Source organism: Manis pentadactyla, chromosome 9 (assembly GCF_030020395.1).
Source record: "Manis pentadactyla isolate mManPen7 chromosome 9, mManPen7.hap1, whole genome shotgun sequence".
NCBI lineage: Eukaryota > Metazoa > Chordata > Mammalia > Pholidota > Manidae > Manis > Manis pentadactyla.
The window spans coordinates 69,131,289-69,154,425 of record NC_080027.1 but is presented as its reverse complement, the minus strand read 5'-3'; positions in this window follow the sequence as shown (position 1 = coordinate 69,154,425).

Genomic DNA, 23,137 nt, shown 5'->3' with positions numbered 1-23,137 from the left:
CTTTTGATTGGTGCATTCAGTCCATTTACATTTAGGGTGATTATTGAAAGATATGTACTTATTGCCATTGCAGGCTCTAGATTCGTGGTTACCAAAGGTTCAAGGTTAGCTTCTTTAGTATCTTACTGTCTAACTTAACTCGCTTATTGAGCTATTTTAAACACTGTCTGGTCATTCTTTATTTTCTCCCTTCTTATTCCTCCTCCTCCATTCTTTATATGTTGGTTGTTTTGTTCTGTGCTCTTTTGTGCTTCCTTTAACTGCTTTTGTGGGTAGTTGATTTTATTTTTTGCCTTTAGTTAGTATTTGGTTGGTCTGCTTTCTTTGCTGTGATTTTATTTTCTCTGGTGACATCTATTTAGCCTTAGGAGTGCTCCCATCTAGAGCAGTGCCTCTAAAATACCCTGTAGAGGTGGTTTGTGGGAGGTAAATTCCCTCAACTTTTGCTTGTCTGGGAATTGTTTAATCCCTCCTTCATATTTAAATGATAATTGTGCTGGATACAGTATTCTTGGTTCAAAGGCCTTCTCTTTCATTGCATTAAATATATCATGCCATTCTCCTCTGGCCTGTAATGTTTCTGTTGAGAATTCTGATGATAGCCTGATGGGTTTTCCTTTGTATGTGACCTTTTTCCTCTCTCTAGCTGCCTTTAAAACTCTGTCCTTGTCCTTGATCTTTGCCATTTTAATTATTACGTGTCTTGGTGTCATCCTCCTTGGGTCCTTTCTGTTGGGAGTTCTGTACACTTCTATGGTCTGATCGATTATTTCCTCCCCCAGTTTGGGGAAGTTCTCAGCAATTATTTCTTCAAATACAATTATTTCCTCCCCCAGTTTAGGGAAGTTCTCAGCAATTATTTCTTCAAATTATTTCTTCAAATCCCTTTTTCTCTCTCTTCTTCTTCTGGAACCCCTATAATGCAGATATTGTTCCTTTTGGATTGGTCACACAGTTCTCTTAATATTGTTTTATTCCTGGAGATCCTATTATCTCTCTCTGCGTCAGCTTCTATGCATTCCTGTTCTCTGGTTTCTATTCCATCAATGGCCTCTTGCATCTTATCCATTCTGTTTACAAATCCTTCCAGAGATTGTTTCATTTCTGTAATGTCCTTCCAGACATCATCCCTTAGCTCTTGAATATTTCTCTGCAGCTCCATCAGCATGGTTATGAGCTTTATTTTCAATTCTTTTTCAGGAAGACTGGTTAAGTCTATCTCCTTCTCAGAGTTTGCCTCTGTGTTCTTGGTCTGTATCAAATTCTTCTGCCTTTTCATGGCGATAGATATATTTGTGGGGAGCTGGCGCGTGTGTTGGGTAAGAGAAAGTCCCTTCTTGCCAGTTTGTGGCCTTCCTTTCCTGGGAGAACAGCAACCTCTAGTGGCTTGTGCTGGGCAGCTGCGTGCAAACGGGGCTTCTGATCTTGCCCGGCCGCTATGGAGTTTAGCTCTGCAGTTGCTGTGGGTGTGGCCTGCCTCAGGCTACTTCTCCAGTATGGCGGAGCCGCATTGGAGGGGGAATAGGCAGGAGACTGTTTATTGTGGTGAGGAGCCTCCAAGCTGCACTGTGGGAGTTCAGGTGCCCAGACTTCCCCGGAATTCCCAGCTGCTTGGCTAAGTGTCCCAGGGCACTTCCGTCCAGCTGTGGGGTCCCTGTCCCTTTAAGACTTTCAAAAAGCACTCGCTTTTCTTTGTCTCGGGTGCGCTGGCTGCGGGGACCCACTCACAGGTCTTACTGTCCTGTTTCCCTAGTTTCCAGCACCCCACACACGCACTGTGTGTCTGCGCTCTGATGCGGATGGCTAGGGCTGGGTGTTTAGCGGTCCTGGGCTTCCTCTCCCTCCCTGCTCTGACTCCTCTTCTCCCACCGGGAGCTGGGGTGAGAGGCGCAAGGGGCCCGCCAGGCCGTGGCTTGTATCTTACCCCCTTTGCGAGGTGCTGGGTTCTTGCAGGTGTGGATGTAGTCTGGCTATTGTCCTGTGTCTTCTGGTCTCTCTTTTAGAGTTGTATTTGTTGTATTTTCAAAAATATATATGGTTTTGGGAGGAGATTTCTACTGCTCTACTCACGCTGCCATCTTGGTTCTCTCCCTCAAGGGAAATAATTTTATAGTCTCATCCAATCACATCAGTTTCTATATCAGTCAGAATACAATAAGGTTTGCTACAGTAACAAATATTTTCCCAAATCTTATTGGCTTATAATAGCAACATTTATTTTTCACTTTTGCTATTTGTACATTCCATGTCAGGATGGCTCTGACCATAGTAATCGCTCTGATTGAAGGATCCAGGCAGAACAGAGCAAGAATTATCTGGAACATTCTTGGTCACAGAGGCAGAGGCAAAGCACATACTACACATGGCTCCATCTGGAAATGATTATCACTTGAGCTTACATTTCATTAGTCACAGTAACACACATGACTAAGTCTAAGCTCAACATAATAGAGAAAAGTAACTACATAAGAAGGTCAGTTAATAATGATGACTAGTCATAGTCTACCATAGTGAATGTTCACTGCAACATTGTTTATGGCAGTCAAGAATTTGAGTTAGTCTATGTGTCCAACAAGAAGAGGAAGGAGTAAATAAAATGTGACATACATACCTGTTATTTTATGTAGCCCTGACAACTGATACAGGTTTCTCTCACTATTCATAAGTAGAGCATTCCTATAAAACCTCATGCAAGCTGAAATGGTATAAAATTAAGAAGCAATTACCATTTCATAAGAGCAAAAATCTTCAAATTTGTTTTAGTAAGTGAAAAAAGGTATATAGGTCTTTCATAAAAGTGAAATGGCATAAAGTGAACTCTCAGATAGTGGGAAACCCTGTAATACATTTCAATATATCTGAAAAGATAGATACAGCTAAATACTAAGTTCAAATTCTTAAAAGAAAAAATAGAAATCAAATTTATAACGTGTTTTTTAGAAAGCTTACTAACAAAAAACAAAATAAAATTTTCAATGACAAATATATATTCAAATATATATATATATGGAAGATTGATTAGAAGGAAATACAATATACACATTAGATTAGAATGGGTATCTGTGAGAGAGAGAGAGGAAGCAAGTGGATATTGAGTGGTTCATATAAAAATAACAAAGTAAAAAATAATGCCTTGATTGATGATAGTGCTGAATCATGAGTGGCTGAATATGATCCACTCAATTATATTCAACAGATGTTCATTAAGAAAGACTTCTAGGTGTTCTTTTAAATACAAATACATGACTTGAGAAAGATAATGTGTTAAAATGTTATCTCACTTATATACATTCTCTAATAAGTTATCAGATGTGTTCTTGTATCCATCATAATCTTAAGGAAATGAGACATGGGTAATGTAGATTTTCTATAGGGGACTGTGTCATGAAAACACCTGGCACAGGGCAAATATTTAATAAATGGTATTAGTTTTTATACAGATACTGCTTTGTTATATGTAAGTTATGTTATTTAAGCATCATATCAAAGTAAAGAATTCTACCTGTAATTTCACGGATAAAGAAACTAATAGAGAAGTTAAGTGAATTGTCCCAAGTTTATACCACAGTAAGAATGCAAGTTATAGTAGAAATTTAAGTTGTGAATTCTTTTTTACAGCTTTATTGAGATATAATTGACAAATAATATCATAAAATATTTAAAATGCACATGATGATTTGATATAAATAAACATTGTGAAAGGACTCCTCCATTCCAGTTAATTAACACATCCATCACCTCACACGTATACGCTAAAGACAGTCTAAGGTCTACTCTCTTAGCAAACTTCAATTATATAATATAGTCTATATTACATATTGTCACCCATCAACTATAGTCAGTTATCAAAATTCCAAAGGCATTTTTTTATAGAAATAGAAAAAAAATCCTAAAATTTGTATGGAATCACAAAAGACTCCAAATAGCCAAAGCAATCTTAAGAGCAAACCTGGATGCTTTCTGCTTTAAAACTACATTGCAAAGCTATAGTAATCAAAATAGCATATTGGCATAAAAGCAGACACATCAATCAATGGAACAGAATAAAGAGCTGAAAAATAAACTCTCACATATGTGGTCAATTAACTTACTACAAAGGAATCAAGAATATACTATAGGGAAAGGATAATCTCTTCAGTAAATCCTGCTGGGAAAATTGGACAGCCACATGCAAAAGAATGAAATTGGAACCTATCTTACACCATACACAAAAATCAACTCAAAATGGATTAAAGACTTAAATTTAAAAGCTTAAACTGTAAAACTCCTAGAAAAAAACAGTAGGTAAGTCCCTTGACACTGGTCTTGGCAATGATTTTTTGGGTTGGACACCAAAAGCAAAGGCAACAAAGCAAAAATAAACAAGTGGGACTTATCAACTTGTGAATTCTTGTCTAGCCTTCATTTGACTCTTAACACCCAGTCTGACACACACAAAAAAGAATTCTTTGCAGCTCTGAGAAGGTGGTTTGAGTCTGGTATTACAAGAGCCTCTAAATAGCCCTCAATCCTCTTTCTTATCATCTCTTCACATACTTACCTTAAAGGGAGTGCAACTATAACAAGTGAGATAGACTGGATGGACATAGAAACAACTTCTAGAACTTTTCTTCTACACTCTGTTAAACATTGTGTGGAAATACACTTTGTTCTGGTGCAACTTCCGACAGGCACAGTAAGGCAACATGGTTAAATAGTTCACATAGCTCAAATACTACACCTTAACAGGGGAAAAAAAAAAGTGTATACTGCAAACCTTTCAAAGCCATACTGAAAATGTTTTTCAATAGGAAAGAAAATGTTTTGCTTCCATAAAGAATAAATATCTTTAAGGCACATCTATGATAAGATGCTAAATTAAGTGGACCAAACAAAGATCTAGAGAATGTCATATAATTTGCAAGGAATAAAAGATAAAAGATATATAAGATTAAGCTGGGACCGAAGAAAGATTAGGTGTTTATTGGCATATAAAAGAACCTTGAATTATAAATATATAAGAGAGGTCAAGACAGTAAACAATTCTACTCAAAGAGCCACACCACCCAATGAGCAATTAAAATATTGTATATGTAATTTAATCCTTTAAACGTGCCACCAATATTTAATCCAGTATTTAAACAGAAAGTTTTGAAACCACTCCACTAGATCAGAAATTAGAAAACTACAGTCCACAGTCTGTTTTGTAAGGCCTAAAAGTAGAAAATGATTTTTACATATTTTTAAGTGTTGTTAAGAAAATAAAGATGGAAGAAAAGGAAAAGGAGAAGAAAGAAAAATGACAGATGATATCTGGCTCACAAATTGGTATCCAACTCTATTGAAAAAGTTTGCTGATCTTTGTTCAAGATAATGAAAGAATTAGCATGTTTTTAATGGGCAAGATAAAGGATGAAAACCCCAGAAGACTAACAAGTTTATGTAGCAAGGTTTGTATACTTACTTGCTATTTCTATAGCAGGTTTGTATCACAAGATTGTGTATTTACCCAAAAAACAGGGCTCAAGAACCTATAGCAAGCTAACTTATTTACTGTTCACTGCTATCTATGGCTTCTTTACAGCTACAACAATGGAGCTGAGTATTTGTAATAGAGATGGTAGGGCGCGCAAAGGCAAATTTTACTCTTTGGCTATTGCACATACAGTTTGCTGACTCTGCAATAAAGGACAGTACCAAGACTCTTCCCATTTACTGTGTAATGTCCCTTTTTATATTGGTAGACTATGACTCCTCAGAACCGTGGGACATATAACTTTTTCTAAAGTGTTTAAACCATGATTGTTATATTTCTTTTAATGGGTTTGTCCTTCTAGATTACTCCTGCTTCTGTGTTCCATCATGTTGCTCTATCCTTTGCTACTGGAAATACAAATAGTTGTAAAGACACAATCCTTACTGATATAGACATCAGGTCTGTTAAAATTCATTTAGATATTTCTACCTCAGTTAATAACTGATTAAGATTTTTTAGTTGAAACATTATATGAATAAGACTTGAGTTGAATAATTCTACTGTGCATAAATTGGTAGGAACATGTTGAGAAAGATACTAGAAGAAATATATACATAACACAATCATTTTTTCTATGTGGGTTTTGTTAAGGACATTGTCATTTACATCGTATTCTTATATATTGAATGTCTCCTTGAAGGGGTTTTTATGAGGACACTTGAGAAAATGTCTCAGAATTTGTTGCTTGGCATGCTTATATTGTATGGACAATGTGTATATGATAACTGATTATATTTCATGTATCAATCTATCACCTCTCAGCTCTGAAATCATCCTAATTGCCTGTTATGCAAAAATGTGTCTGGGCCCCTTAAACATGTTTCCTTTGACAACTAGCATCTTGTTAAGTTTTGGCAGTAGAGGGCGTTGGGAGAACACTGCAGGAGAAGGGTCTTGCTGTCTGGTTCTTGTGTGTTTCTCCAGCAGCTTCCGGAAAGGCACGTGGCTTCCTCAGTGCCCAACTCCTATAGAGTAGGCAGCTTCTTCAGCATCAGGTACCGGCAGCACGTACAGCTTCTCCAGTGCACGGCGGCCAGAAGGACCCACTGGCCAGCAGCTTCCCCCTGCATGCCTCTCAAGCTGTATCTGGTGAGACATGTTCCCATATACAGCTTTCCTGGGCACTCTAAAGGAGAGCTTTCTGGCAATTTCCAAAGGACATACTGCCAGAAACACAGTTATTTCTGTATAACCCAGAGAACTATAGCCACACCTAATCCACAAGATCTGGATCGTAGCAATGGGGGGACAGAAGGAGGTATCTTCCTAAGTATCCTATCTCATCCCTAGGAGTACTGGCTGCTCCTTATATATGCTATTCCTAAATTCTTTGGGAGTTATTTTTACTTCTTACTACCCAATTACTTCAACCTCGACATAGAATTAATAATTTTTTGTATTAAGCTTTCCCTGTTAAAATTACTGTGTGGTTGCTATCTCTCTTCACTGGCTCCAGACCAATACTAAACTAATTGTTTCTCTTATTTATTTGGTTAGGGAAAATTCAGTAGTTAAACTGCGTGTGTACCATGCAAATAATGTGTAATTTAATAATTTAAATATTTTCTTTTCTACATGGTTATGTATTATAAAATTATAAAATTCTTTATACAAATGAATTATTTTGAAAATACTATTTATTGAGTGCTTACTATGAATAAGTATTGAATTACTAAACAAATACATTTGAGAAGTTGTACTAAGTATAAATATTTAATTATAAAAATACGGTATTAGTATATGCTTAGTTTTGACCACCAATCCCCGAAGAGTTGATAACCCAGGAGTGACTATTTTAGGATTTTAGACCTGTCTCCAGGGTTGCCACATTGCACAGTTGGCTGTCATGTCATGAAGTCTGGATTCATTAGTCTTCTGACTCATTTCCATGGCTCTTTTTAACAGTGTGCTCACATATGCTCTTACCACCCGCTTTTGCTAGTGGCACCTGCTGTAGCTGCCTTGACTACATCCCTCTCAGTTCTGTTTCCTACAGCAATCCCTGACAGTTAGGCAGGAAAGGGGATGGATTTCTCCAAGGGTGCTAAAAGAAAAACCATCGTCAATGAATAAAGAAAACCCTCTTCTGTGGTGTTTCTTGTTTCTCTTTGCAATATATCCTCTGGCTACAGCAAAACAACTAGATCTCAAATCAACACTTTTCCTTTACCTTTTTTCTTATTGGCTCTTTAGGAAAGAAAGTGTCAAGCAACCTTTTAAGATCACAAATTCAGCAGTAGCATAATTTGAAGATCTAAATCTTGTGCCTGAGAGAAGACATCAGGAGTTGTGGCAGTCCTGCATATGTACACTTCTAAAAGTCATCAATATAAAACCAAGTACCAGCTCATAATCAAGAACCAGGATATGAATCTCAGCATTTTTAAAGAGCAAAAATTGGAAAGACTCTAAATGTTCTACATTAGTCAATTAGTCAAATAAATCAGTTTTCTTCCATAATACACTGACATAACTATCATTAATAATGAATTCACAGAATATTAAGTGGCATGAGGAATTGATCTTCATGTATTATTAGGTTAAAAAAAGTGGTAGATACAAATTTTATTTTTTAAACAATGTATACACACAGATATACCAAAGTATTCAGAGCCCTCCCCGTCCCAATACAGGTGAATTAAAAAAATGTGGATAGTTGTTTTCTGTGGGTTATAGAACTACAAGTGATTTGTTCTACCTTGCTTGTGCTTGTCTGAAGTCTTCAAACTCTCTAAAATAAATCTGAATTCTTTCTGTAACTATAAAAATTCACAATTTAGAGAAGGCACAGAAATGATTGAATTCAGTGAAATTTCCAATTTTAGGGGAAATTGTAATCTCTGATATGTTTATGGAATCACTTTTGCTCTGCTTTATTTGTATTCATTTTCAAAGTAGGGAGCAAAAGCAATCCTCTAGAATCAAGGGTTTTATTTAGTTAGTTTCAGTTGACCAGTTAATTCAACAATATAAGTCCCTGAGAATACAGTCAGCATGGAGACGGTTTTAGCCAATGGATGGATGGATGACTAGATGGGTGAATGGATGGTTGGATGGACAGATAGATGACAGATAGATATGTAGGTAGGTAGGTAGGTAGGTAGGTAGGTAGATAGATAATGATAGATATCCAACAATTTATTTAGCCATGGGCTTAAAGAATAGGAAATTAATATTTTAAGGCCTCTTCCTCCATGGAGATATTGTTGCATTAACCTAATCTGAGATTTTCCTTATCTATAAAAGAGAAATTAAAAGAGCCATGTAAGTGAGTAAATGAATGCTGATATACATAGAAAAAATATAAAAGCAGTCAAATTGATAGGAATTTGTGTTTTGGCTTTAAAGAGATAAGCATCATTCTTTGTCTTTTGCTATATGCTCTTTGACCATCTGCTTGTCTAGAAACTAATCTTAACTAAGCACCTATTACGAAACACCAGATATTCAGCTAATTATTTTAATAATAGTAATGATAATAATAATTGTATATTATAATTTTGTTTTATGTTATGTATAATATAAATATAATATACAATAATTATTATCATTATTACTACTATTATTGATACTATTTTTATTTAGTGTTTTTAACTTTTCTATGAGGTAGTCATTATTTTCAGAAGAGGTAACAGGATCAGAGAGATTGACTGACTTGCTGAAAGTCGCACAGTAAGTATCTGAAGGAGTATTCAAATGAAGATATTCTTGATTCCCAGGTCTGTTAATATGGAAGACAGTTTTTGTCATAAATAATTTATTCAGTAGGGGTCAAATTTTCAGTAACTTTTGAGTTTTACAAATAAAAGATTGTTATGGAAATAATATATTCTCATGGTTCAAAGTGTTCAATTTACAGGAAAAAACAATTAAGAGTCCCCTATGTAGTAGTGGTCTGGAGCTACATTGTACCACTTGCACAAAAATCAATTGCGTGTATCTCTTCCCAATTATGTGTTCAGTGATATTGTGTCAGTAGCTTGAAATTAACTATGGTGAGATTATTAACTCTGTGGAAATGGCAAATGTTACAAAGCTGGGCTTTCTTTTCTGGAGAATCAGTCATTAAATGTTTATTGGTTTACCACTGCTCATATTCTTAGGGCCTTGTCAGTTTGGTGAATCTTCAATCAATTGCTATCCTAATAGTAGTAAGTAAAAAATTGAGGGAGTTTAAAAACAAGAACCAGATAGTCTGTCTTCACCTTTAACGTGCCATCCTCCAGCAGAGAAAGTAAAGAATATCTGAATAAACAATGAGAAAACAAGCTTTAGTAATCTTAAAGGCCTGCATTGGCTTAGATCCTTTGCATTAGTTAGCCATGTAAATGGGTTATACAACCTGTGTAATTTTCTCCCTCCCTCCCTCCCTCCTTCCTTCCTTCCTTCCTTCCTTCTATCTTCCGTCCCTCCCTTTCTTCCTTCCTTTCTTCTCTTCTTTCCTTTTTCAAGATTTTTAACCACTAAATGCCAACTCTTACATCTTTAGAGGCTTTGTCTGTGCCCAAGTTGTTTCATTAGTGTCTCATTTTTAATAAGAGCATTTCTGATCTTTACATTGATGGCCAAAAGTAGGGTTATTAGCCTTCCCTTAGAAATTTCAGTTCCCTGTTCAAGTTCCAAATTATATATTATTCCAAGACACTATTTTGGTGGCAAATAGGACCTGGAGTGCCACCCCAGTTTGCCTTTTATCCCCTTATTTTATGAAACTTTTTTCTTAGCTGTCACCACCCTAAAACATCAGGAACTAATTTTCCAGGGATTTCAGAAGCTGAGGACATTTGAAACATAAGACTTATTTTCTCCACACATATCCATGTTCAGTCCACATGCACAAACATTAAAATGACATTTTGTCCACCAGAGGTCACACATATTGTTCCAAGTATAGAGCTAGAAATTATGGTGATTTGAAGAGAAGTCTTAGAGTCAGAAAAATGTACTCCCAGTACTAATCAAGTCTTCATTAAATTACAAACAGAAGAATAAAAGTAAATTTTCCTTGTTCCATTTTATTTCCTCTCCTCCCAGCCCCTCTGTCCCCATTACATACATGCAAAATCTCAAGTATATTCATTAATTCATAAAAAAGAAACAAAAAAGAAGGGATCAGGGTGAAAGTCTGTATTCCATGTTTTCAAGATGGAATATATTTTTTTAAATGTGGGAGTGTTGGAAGCATGGAAGAATATCAGAAAATTGGTTTTTGTAAAGTTACATCCTTGGTGATTTAATAAGATATGTCTCAAGTTGTTTTCCACCATGAAGCTGATGAACTGCATGCTTCAGATGGCAGGGATTCTGCCCTTGTCCTGGAACTTTACACTTCTCAAGCACTAGAAAAACCAGATTCTACCACAAGACTGCGGTCAAGTGTGTTGACAGCCACAGCCACAAGTTATTCCGACTTCTCACAAAAGCAAAATAAACTTGTGATTCCTGAGACATGTTGTATAGGTCATTAGTGGTTTCAACTAAGAGCTCTTTATTGATCTTAAACTCTCTCTCTTTTCAATGCAAGTAGGCTCTCACCTATGTCTCCATCTTTTCCAAACATTCCAGCATTATGAACTCACCAGTTAGACCCTAGTAATTGCTGAATTTAAGCCACTATATCTGAGGTAAGGATTCTCCACAATTCCAGCTATGTTACCATATCAAACAATTGCTTCACCCATTTTGTTTCTCTACAGGGGCATTTTTATTACACAGTTCAAAATTAGACCAATCAAAAAAGCCATTAAATTATCTCACCAATGAAAAATCTCAATTTCTTCTCTATTTTAAAAAGTGCTCAGTTAAACCAGCTTACAATGATCTAAAATCTAGATCATTTACTATCTATGCAATATAAACACACATACTGGAAATCCTTTATAAAGGGGAGAAAAAATGAATTTTTTTTGTCCATTTAGAAAACTAACAAGGTAATTATCAGAAAATTGCTAATGAACATTCACAAGCTTGACCTCTACAGCATGGCCCAAAGTTATCAGGTACTGTAAAGCTTTGAAAAAATCAGTCTTTTGATACTGTCAAGACCACAAACAAAATCGGCCCATCTTCCCCAATTCACATCTGGGTTTAGTTTGTTCTGTTAGACGAGCATAACCCATCAGGCTGTATCAGTCTCAGTTCAGGTAAGAAAACAGTAATGTTATATGAAAGGAGCAGAAATAGGTGAATATCCCTTTAAGTTCTCCTTTGAGGGGGAAAGGTGTTTGCTTATATTTGAGTAGTCCTTACATAATTGCCTGGTATTAGGGAACCAGCCAGTTTGTTGTTCAGTGCTGCCTATTGGGCTTAGATGGTCCATTTTGGATATGCAATTTGCTGGTCAGAAGCAAGCCTTCAAAAATAAAGTACATTATTACAAGGGCTTTAAACTGAGTAGGATTAATCTGAAGAGAATTAATTTTCCTTCCAATGCATGAGATAAGATACAGAAAGAATTACATAATTCAGGTTTAATATGAGAAATACAGTAGATATAAAAGTTATTACTTAATATCAAGAGTGGGAAATAACAGCAAAATTAAGGAAAATGTGAAAGTACCCTGATTTACATTAAGTTGTTTTTCAACTAGTTTTTCTCATGAATGTGACAGCTGGCAGTTAATTTGAGGGCATGAATTTTTGTGGATATATCAATTTTAAGTTTGGAAAGATTAATTACAGATAAGGAATTACCAAAAGACAGATTGTAATTTCACTTGCCACATAAGAAAGCTGAGTAGGTCTCCATTTGTTAAATAACAGTAATGATAGTAAGAAACAGTATCACATCTCATATCCATTTTTTTAATCCTCCCAATGATGTAGGCCACACCTACTCCTTTTGTCAGATCTCAGGACAATCATCACTTTCTCAGGGACACTTCAAACACTGATTAGATTAAATTTCCTCAAGCCCCATGATAAGGGTTCAAAGCACTATGCTTCTATCTTTGTAGGAGTTTACATTTATTTGTGTATTTATTTGACAAATGTCTATCTTCCCACTTAAGTGAAAATTCTCCATTTTAGATCAGATAAGGACACAGACTGTGACTGGGTTTGCTCTTCATGGAGTCATTAGCATGTAGTACAGTACCTGGCATGCAGAAAGTGTGTTTGCTTGTTTATTTATTGAATTAAGAGCAAATTACCAGGTGAGGCAACTGTGATATTAATGCCACATTACAAAATAGTTAATAGACTACTGAAATTCAGTTTGCTAACCCTAGGTAACATAGCCATTTAGTGACAGACCTGGATAGGACTCAACTCTTTGTCCTACTTTTTTTTCCCAGTGTGTCTTATTGGAAAAATATAAACCAAAGCATAAATGACTCAAATCAATACAACAAAAAATGTAAACTAACTAACAAAATTTGTCTTCCAACCAGAACAGTAAAATAAATCAAGAGTTATTTGTTGCTTGATTGGCCATCAGAAATATTCTGAGTGAGTGATTATTTGAAAAGCAGGGTTAAACATTATTTAACCAAATGAAAATATCTGCTCAGAAAGTTGGTATTTATATTTTAAATAAAGGAAAAAAGGATTGTATCTTATAAAGAAAGCCTACATCTGCTTAAACTAGGTATAAGAGCAGGCACACCTTGAAAAGAGGTAGAGCAGTTTAGCTAGAACAGGGTTATATTTTCTTTGCTGTTCTTTAAACAATAAATTACAAACTTACTAATGAGCACTGATAGAGCATCTAACAGAGGAGAAAGTCATAACCAAGAAAGGAGAATTAAATTGTGTGAAGCCTTGGTCAGGTCTTATTAGTTTGCTAGATTGCTTGGGCTGCCATAACAAATACCTGCGGAGGCTAGAAGTCCAAAATTATGTTCATCAGGGTTTGTTTCTCCTGAACTTCTATGCTTGACTTGCAGATGGCCATCTTCTCCCTGTGTCTTCATATGGTCCTTCTTCTGTGTGTGTCTGTGTCAAAGACAGAGAGAATGTTGAAAATAGCAAAAGTGATTCATCATGTACCAGGGAAGCTCAATAAGATTAACAGCTGACTCCTCATTGAAGCTATGAAGGCCAGAAGGGATGACATATTCAAACTGCTAAAGGAAAAACAAAAAGAATAATAAGGAAATGTAATTTTTTGCCAAAAAATAAAAAAATAGATAATGTAGATGAAAAGGAGAAATTTCTAAACAGTTACAAACTACCAAAATCCTCACTATAAACACTAAAGCCGTTTATGTTCTCATTCATACTCAACAGCCTCATCTATCGTATGCTCCTTTTAATTTGCCATATCTCGGTTAACCTAGCTCTTATTCAGTCCCTGGCATCAGGGAGTACACAGTGTTCTATTCCTTTAACTGACTGATTGCTCCCTTCTCTCTTGGAGGACTCAGAATAAATGCCATTTCTACAAAGACACTGTCTTGAACACTTTATAATAAGAAACTACTCATTAAAGTAACACTAACTCCTTTACCAAAGAAAATTTCTTTCACAGTACCTTTCCTTCAAATATTTGGTAGATTACTTGGTGGGCTTCTAATCTAGTTGCATGTTCCAGTAATCATTTCTAAAGCTCTTTCCTAGGTAAAATTGTCAAGGCTGATTTAAGTTTCTGCTTCAGGTCAATCTCTCTCAAATTGATAGCAGATATCTTGAGGTCAGCTGAAATCAGAGACTTGGGTGGGAAGGTCATCTACCCTTAATCTGATCTTTACTCCAGAGCTCCGTTTAAATTAGACACTGTTAAACAAACTCTCTTTAGATCTCATCTGTTATGGTTTGGTGTCTTGAAGCAGGATTTTTAAAGTTTCCAAAATGTGAGATGAAAATATTCCCTTACTGTCTGACAACTATCCAGTTATTTCTGGATTTATCTTTATTTTTCTAGTAACTTCCTGGTAAAAGGTAAAAGTGAAAGCCAATTGACATGATTATTCCAATCTTTCCAACTACACACCCTAGAACAGAGTTTCTTAACCTCAGGATTATTGACTTTTTATATCAGATAATTATTTATTGCAAGGCCTATCCTACACATTATTAGATGTTTAACAGCATCCCTGGCCTCTACTCATTACAAGCCTGTAGCACCAGCCTTACTGCCAGTTGTGACAAACAGAAATGTCTCTAGACATTACCAAATATTCCCTAGGGTACAAAATCACCCCTGATTGAAATTGAAACTACAAGGTTAATAGTCTCAACTTCCATCAAGTTATCACAAGCAGTACCTTTAACAAATATTTGCTTGAATTTATGGTCTCCATTTTTTCCAGCCTCCTAAGTTTTCCTGGCTTGCTTACACATTACTAAGAGGTCAATGTTACCTATTTTAAATATTTGTTATACATACCACCACATTTCAAGTTTACATGGAATTCTAACTGCATGGTTTCTGAATTAGTTAAAGTAGTTCTAGCTTCAGAATAAACAAATATCAACATTACTGTGACTAAACCCAAAATAAATAAGTTTCTCACATGTAAGAGTCCAATTCTGATATTTGGTGGGTGGCTTTCTATGTGGGGTTTCAGTGACCCAAGCTGCTTCCAGTGTGTGGTTCTGCTCTTTCCAACATATAGCTTCAAGAGTCACCACATTCATGTGTTTTAAGCCATAAGCATAAAAAAAATGGAATATTTTATAAAGAGAATTTCATGGGCTAGATTGGGATACAAAGAAGTAGGCTTCATTATCAACTGTCAGTGTCTGCTACTTTTACTCATCCTTTTTATATTCCCTCATTGTACCCTGTAATTTTTATTCATGCCATTTATTACAATTACAGTAAAGTAATTATTTGAACAACTATTGGCTTATTATCCATTGGGCCTCAAAGGCAGTATACTCCAGAAAGACCAGAACTACATCCATCATGGTCAATGCTAGACCCAGTGAAGTTCTGGAATTTCTCAATAAAGATTTGTTAAATAAATGAATAAAAGGAAGAATAAGTGGATGAATGAATACATGATAGATGTAGTCCTTGATTTAGATATAGCCTAACAAATCCTTATAATAAAAAGTTATTCCTTGCAGGGCATGGATCCCAGTGGTGGTCAAAAATAGGTAATGACTGGCTGCTCTAGCAGAACAGTGGAATATCCTAATGAGTGAGGGTGAGTATGGAGATTATAAGTAAGCAAAAATTATAAAAGCCTAGAGCTTTCTTTCCTAACTTTATCTCATGCTTTCCCTGCTTAATTAGAGTCCTTCAGCTTGTTCTGTTCTCCTTTCCATGGTGAGGATGAAGGGGTTGTGTAGCCTCCAGGGCCCAGTTTTAACTGATTGTTTTGGTTCCTGAGGCTCCTCTGCCTGCTTGTGATGGTTAATTTTATGTGTCAACTTGACTGAGCCACAATGCTCAGACATGTGATCAAAAGCTTTTTAGATGTTTCTATGGTGGTATTTTTGTATGACATTAACATTTAAATCTATGACTCTATGGTGGGCATATTGCCTTCAATAATGTGGGTGGGCCTTGTCCTATTGGTTGAAGACCTGAATAAAGCCTGAGCAAGAGGGAATTCTGGAACAGACAGATTTGAGACTTGAACTGCAACACTGGCTTTTCACTGGGTCTCCAGTGCCAGCCCAGCCTTCATATTTTAGACTGGTTAGTGTCCATAGTCATGTGAGCCAAATCTCTTTCAAATGATAGATAGATAGATAGATAGATAGATAGATAGATAGATAGATAGATAGATAGATAGATAGATAGGTGTTCTGTTTTTCTGGAGAACCCTAACACATCTCATGTACGTATTGATTTCAGACTTCTAAATAACAGGTTTGCACTTATACTTTATATGAGTAACTACTTTCAAAGAATTATATTCATGTCTAGAATAAAAAGAGTTATTTAAATCTGGAGGAATTAGATTCTACTTATCTATTCCCATATATACTTATTTCACTAAGTTTTAAGCCATTGGAGAGCAAATACTTGAAGGCAAATATCTATCTCTGTATCCCTTGCATCCAGTCCATAAAAGATTTTAAGTGAATTAGTTAAATAAATAAATGAATGACTAAATACAGGACTTCACTGTAAACCATTCCTTTCATCTGGCTCAAAGCAAAGGAAATCCTGTTGTGATACCAGAACCATCACCTTTGTCTACTATCCCATATTTCTGATTACTTTCAGCATATTGAGGTTGTAGGGAAGTCTTTGAATGTGTCCCCTCAGAAACAAACCCAGTCAGCCAAATACACAGGGCTTGTTTTTTTTGCCCCCCTGTAGTAACACTGTAAACAGCCAAATGGTAAATACCACATCAAGTTTACCAACAGGATCTGCCCTGAGATTAAGTTTTGGCTCTGCTGCTTATTAGTCATGTGACATTTCAAGCCTGAGCTTCCTCATCTGTGAAATGGGAATAATAATACCTACACCATAATGTTGTAGTGTGGATTAAATGTCATCAAGCATATAAAGCCCATATTACCAAAATTCCTGGCCATAGCAAGAACTCAGCAAAGCTGTTATCATGTCTTGGGGGGAAAGGTGCAAGGTCAAAGTCAGAACATGAGTCCAAACAGTCTTTAATCAAAAGATAAGTTAAATACAAATTCCACTGTAATGGTGAGTCAGAAGAAGGCTGAGGAAGCTAGGGAAACTGAAAAATTGGTATCTAAGTGAAGCAGGCAAGTGGAACATGGTCTAAATGAGTTCTGAAAACAGAGTGTTGATTTCTGAGGGAACTGGGTGCCTTCACTCAAGCAAACAAGTTTATCTGAAAAGATCAGTGCTAGATTGACAGTGAGAGAGACCTAACCACTTAAAATGGGTAACTGGGATGACTGGGGCCTAGAGAAATCATGTGCTCATCTGAATGCCAGAGCCTACACATCCCCAGAAAAATGCATCCTCCTGTCTATATTAAAGCCCATAACTTTCCTAACTTGAATGCTTTCAGTGTCTGATCGAACTGTTAATGATACAGTACTCATTTCACTAACTCATTATTACACACCTGTAACAGTCAGAGTCCCAGAAGGAAACATGACAGAGGGGAAAATGTAAGTTCCTATGGCCAGGATCCTCACCAGACCCTAAACTACTTGATGTTGTAATTGGCCTACTTCTAGGCTAATGGTTGCACACCTGCTGGCAGTGAGGTATCATTGACTGAGTCACTATATGAAGATCTCTGCCCATTGCTCTGGTCAGAGGCAGAGATGGGAGTGGATTATGGACCTGTGGACTGCTGGATGCAGATGTGATTCTAGTGCTCAACCTACTGCCATGAGAATGAAACTGGGTATGAACCCTTTTATCCCAAAAGTATTCTGTTGTCATTTCTCAGTCTTACCAAATCCATAGTGAACTTGCCTGGGGCTGAAACCCTCAGGCAAGACACATGACATGCTCAAATTGGTAAAATTAAGGGAAGTTTAATAAAAGGATTCTTGCCAGAGTCATGGAAAGCATGTAAGGAAACTACATGGGGCAGTGCACTACCCCAAGGCAAGTGACAGAGGATCAACATCAGCAGCCCCAGGCTGAAGAGGCAAGGTGAGGGAGCTGTGAGGGGACCTAGAGGGACAGAAAGAGCCACGTGGAGGACAACAGAAAGAGCTATGTCCCTTACTTGAAGGAAACTTAAGACTCCCAGCCTGTGCTTGTGGAGGGAAACAGTGCTAATACCCTGACCTAACTTTTCACCCCACTGTGGGCCTCCTGTTGATTCTTCAACCAAACTCAACCAGCAGCCAGAGGACAAGGGGGCCCCAGATCAGCTCTGGGTTCAGAGAAGGGTGGAAAAGGCTAAAGAGTTAATATGGAAGGGCCACACACATCAGATATCCAGCCTTTCACCCCACTTACCTACCCTTGTGGCACTGCCCTGGAAGTGACTTCCTATGGCTATTCCAGTAGTCTGTCTTCTTTAATAGCCTTACCTGCCTCAGAAACTGTACACCGAACCCTCTCACACCAGCATGAAATCCTTCTGAATCTGGTATAGTGCTATTTTGGTTCTTCTTTTCCCAACTAGAGCACCAGTGGGCCCATCCTCCCAGGCCTTTTGACAGGCTCTGATATGTCAGAGTTGGCTGGCCATGTCCAAGCTAGGACCTCCCTGCTAAGACCTCCCAACACAAAAAAATACAGTAAAATGTTTCTGGCTCTAAACTGCAACTGATTACAATGGAATCTTCCTTTAATGAGTTAAACACATCAGGATTCTGCAGGGCCTGAGATCAAAATTCAGAATGTTGATAGTCATGGCACAAAATTGTATAAAATATAATTCTGGTTTTTTTTTAAGGGGATGATTATTTGCATCCTGAATAAATACCACCTCACTACATGTTCCATTTTAACAGCTCCTGACATTTTTTTTTTAAGTTTGATAGTTTTGTAAACCAGCCTTGAAATTCCTCAATTTCTCAATACTGGCCAGAAATCAAAAAGGAAACTGAGAACAAAGAAAAGAAACTGTATTTGTAAGTCAGAATGAGGCAGCATCAAATCATGAGAAAGGTTGGAAAACATTTTCAGACTGGTTTTACAACTCCTGTTAGCCTAGTTCATTCATATCACCACCTAAATTTATCTTGACTGAGCTTTGAAAACTTTTGAAGTTCACCTTCCTTAATTAATACAATTCTAAACTCCATGAAGAATGCTAGGTGCTCTCCTCCCCACTATTAAACTGAATTGAAATTTTATACCCTGTTGGAAATCCTAAAGTCAAGTCTGAAGAATCACCTTGAAGCCATTAATAACCACATAATACTCCAACCAAAGAAAAACTCATATTTACAGATGAATAAAAGAACTCAGAGGGTGGCCTAACACGGAATTATTTTCTTGGGACTATTGTGGAGGCAATGTTTCTTGGGTGGCAGGTCTGGCACTAGACAAAATGGTGAAGCTGTTTTCAGTCACATGCAGTCTGGGTATAACTTCTGTCAGGCTCCCAGGGCCACTTCATCCAGGCCTTCCTGATTACCCAGTTGTGGGGAAAGTTGAAGTTCCTATGGCCAGGGTCATCCCCTGAACCTAAATTACTTGATATGTAACTGACCTGCTGCTAGGCCATTGCTTCCACATCCATAGGCAATAAGCTATTACTGACTGAGTCACTACACAAAGAGCTCTGCCCAGTGCTCTGGGCAGAGGCAGAGATGGAGGAGCATTACAGACCTGCAGACTGCTGGATGCCAACGTAACTCTAGTGTTTGACCTATTGCCAGGAGAACAAGCAGGGTAATAAACTCTTTCACCCCAAGAACATTCCATTGTCGATCCTCAGTCTCACCAAATCCATAGTGAACTTGCCCTGGACTGAAACCCATCGGCAGGACACCAGTTGTTTTCTACATTCTTTTAAACATTCCAAGGAAGGAAGGCATCCTTACCTGGCTGAATAAGAAAGTTTAAAATACATCCCATTTTCCTTCCCAGATAATAACCTAAAAACTGGTGTATTAACTCCAATATGTGGCTTTAAGGAGATCAGCCATGATGGAAAAGGCCTGGTGAAGGAATCAGGAGGCTTAGATTCTTGTGTCAATCCTGCCACTAACAGCTACTGTGACTGTGGCATTTTTCTCTCTGGGTCTCAGTTTCCTCTTCTGTAACAAGAAGATATTGGATTGTTTCAGTGACTTCCATGCTATTTTTTTAGCCTTTGTTCAAGTGAAATCTTACATGGAAAGTAAATATATGAAGTAGAAAAAGGCAGAGCTACTCTAGTTTGAAGGGAAGGTTATTTCTACCAATCCTGTGCACTTGACCTTCACACTTCCACATATCTCTTAAATTTACTTGGCATTCAAAGTATGATCTTTGGCTGATGCTTGTGGCTCAATATCTCTGAAGTTCTCATTAAAAAGCAGACCTCTGGGCCATATCCCTAAGATCTACCAAAACAGCCTATCCAGAGGTAGGGCTTAGGAATTGTCATTTAAACAAGAATCTTAGGTGAATCCCATAAGCATGAAAATTTGAGCACAGCAAAACATGTTGAAAAGCAGTAGGCCAGATATTTCTGAAGGCTTTTTCTTCTTCAAGACTCTAAAAGTAGTTCTTAATATTTAAGACTGACAAATCCCTTTGAAATCTGATGAAAACAATGAATCTTCTCTCTGAGAAAAGTGCAAAGGCACACACACACACACACACACACACACACACACACACACACACACATGAAATTTGCCTAGATTTCAACAAGTTTAAATATTGAGTTATGTACCTCCTTAATGTCTATCCATGGACACTCTATGGGCCTATGGATAAAACCACTATGATATCTACGACCTAATAGTGATGTATCAGGGTAGTGTGGTGATTCATTAGGGAAGGAGTCTTTCTGGGATTACATTGAACTATCTTAGCTGCTGATATTGTACTAAACCAAAGGTCACCTTCAACTTATGACCTTGTAGGGAAAATGAAATGGGTATGGCCAGGATCCTCACCTGACCCTAAACTACTTGATGATGTAATTGGCCTACTGTGTAGGCTAATGCTTACCACCTGTTGGCAATGAGCCATTATTTTCAGTGTTTCTATATAAAGAGCTCTGCCCAGCACTCTGCTTAGAGGTAGATATGCAGGAGGATTGCAAACTGAGAATGCCCCAGAAGGTGGACATGATTGCAGTCCTCAACCTGCCAGTGAAAATAAAGCTTGGCATAAACCCTTTTACCCCTTCCATTGTTGTTATTCAGTCTCACCGAATCCATAGTGAATTTGCACAGGGACCATCCCCCTCAGGTGAGACAGACCTCTAACCCAGTTTTCAATTTGTTCAAATATTTGATACTTCCCTTTTTGTTGTTGTTGTTGTTGTTGTTGTTGTTCTTAATTACCAGAATAGTGTAATCCTGAATTTTCCTCAAATACTTCATTAAAGGTATGAAATGGCTGACCTCGGGCAAACCAGCTGACACTCTCCCAAGATTCTTGCTGTAAGGACTATTCAGTTTCCACCTGGATTATTTTTAAATTGTATTATGCACAGACACTCCTGCCCATGGAACAAGAGGACCATGTCATCCAACAGGAATGATGAAGCCACCTCGTTGCTGGAAGCCCAGACATTCTTTTCAGATGACCAAGGAGTGAGTTTGGAACTAGTTTTCAATCTGCCAAACAATAAAACTGTGGTGGCGCCAAGTACCCCTATAAAGGGCTTCTCCATAAATATTCATGGACCATGACAAGGAACAAGATGGTCCCTTCCCAAAAGTCTGCCTCCATTTTTCACAGTGCCACCCAGATGTGCTATGTGGAGTGGGAACTTAAACATACAACATGGGGAAGGTTCTGTATCACCTACAACATTTTCTATGCTTTTGTAAAATTTTATTTTGCAATTTGAGTGATTTTGACTTTCATGATACTGGCCTGACAGCAAAAGCCCCTCTCCAAGTCAGCTTCCCCACCTACGTATTCCCAGTGAATAGGGAACCACTTAACTACATGAACATTAACTAATTTGAAGTTTGCTTTTCATCCCAGCACTAATAGGAGAAAAGGAATGTGTTTGTGTTTGCAAGTTTTCCATATGGGTTAAGGAAAGATTGTTTGCTCAAGTATGAAGCTTGGAAGAGAAAGAAAAAACAAGGCCCATGTCTCATCTTGTCCTTTGGATGTAGGAGGAGAGCCACTGCTCCCTGTGCAGCTGAAATCTGTGGGCTGAGAAACCACCTGAGTCTCCTCTGGGGTTTCCGAAAAATTTCCCCACAGACTTATCATTGTCAGCGACCGTGCCTGGCTGTTTTGTTTTGACTTTCATTCTTTTTTTATTGCCAAAGCAAATGGCAATGACAGTTGAGAATGGAAACAGTGACAAAAAGGAGAGAAATACAGGAATAAGGCATTGATGAAAAACAAGAGAGGTTGCTAAAAAGGACAGGAGTCTCTTTTCCTTCAAAAGCTCAAAGTGCCTTTCATCATCCTGCAAGGCCGCAGCAAAAGCAAAATTATTTTTAAAGATAAACAGATAACAATTGACTCATCCAGAACTCCAGGGCATATTCCTATCCCCTCCCACAAAGAAAATGTTGCCTTTTAATTCTTTGTTGATAAAATAAGATCTAGAACAATAGGGAGAAACACCTTTGAAGGTAAAAATTAGGATATATAATACTGTAGCAGAAGCTAGAAGGATGCTCAACATTTGATCACACTTTTCATAATCTCAAGAAAAAAAAAAATACCTTTGAAGGGGCTTTCTCCATCCTGAATTCAGCAATGGCCAAACTATGGATACTGCTATTGATCAAGGGCTTATTATGGAATCTAAAATTTTGATCTTGGCTTACTCGTTTAGTGGAACATACAGCTTCTTCCATGTTTTACCTTACACTATACTATAGTTTTCATGACAAGTCAGCAGCCTCTATTCTGAATGTCCTAATTTTGTCCCATTAATAAAAAAAAAAAAAGCATGGCAGTACAGAAATGAAATGCTTCAATGTCTTTCTGTTACTGAAGTGATAGAATCCTAGGGCTTCAACATGGTCTATGTAGAACTCTGGAATCTGACACTTGCTTATTGTTCCAGCTTCAAAGTCCTAATGTTTTACGTCTTAAACTTTGTGTTTCAACAGTTTCAGAAACTTTAATTTCCTCCAAATCTCTGTGTTACTTTAGTTCTTTATGGGTTTTCCTTCGGCATACTA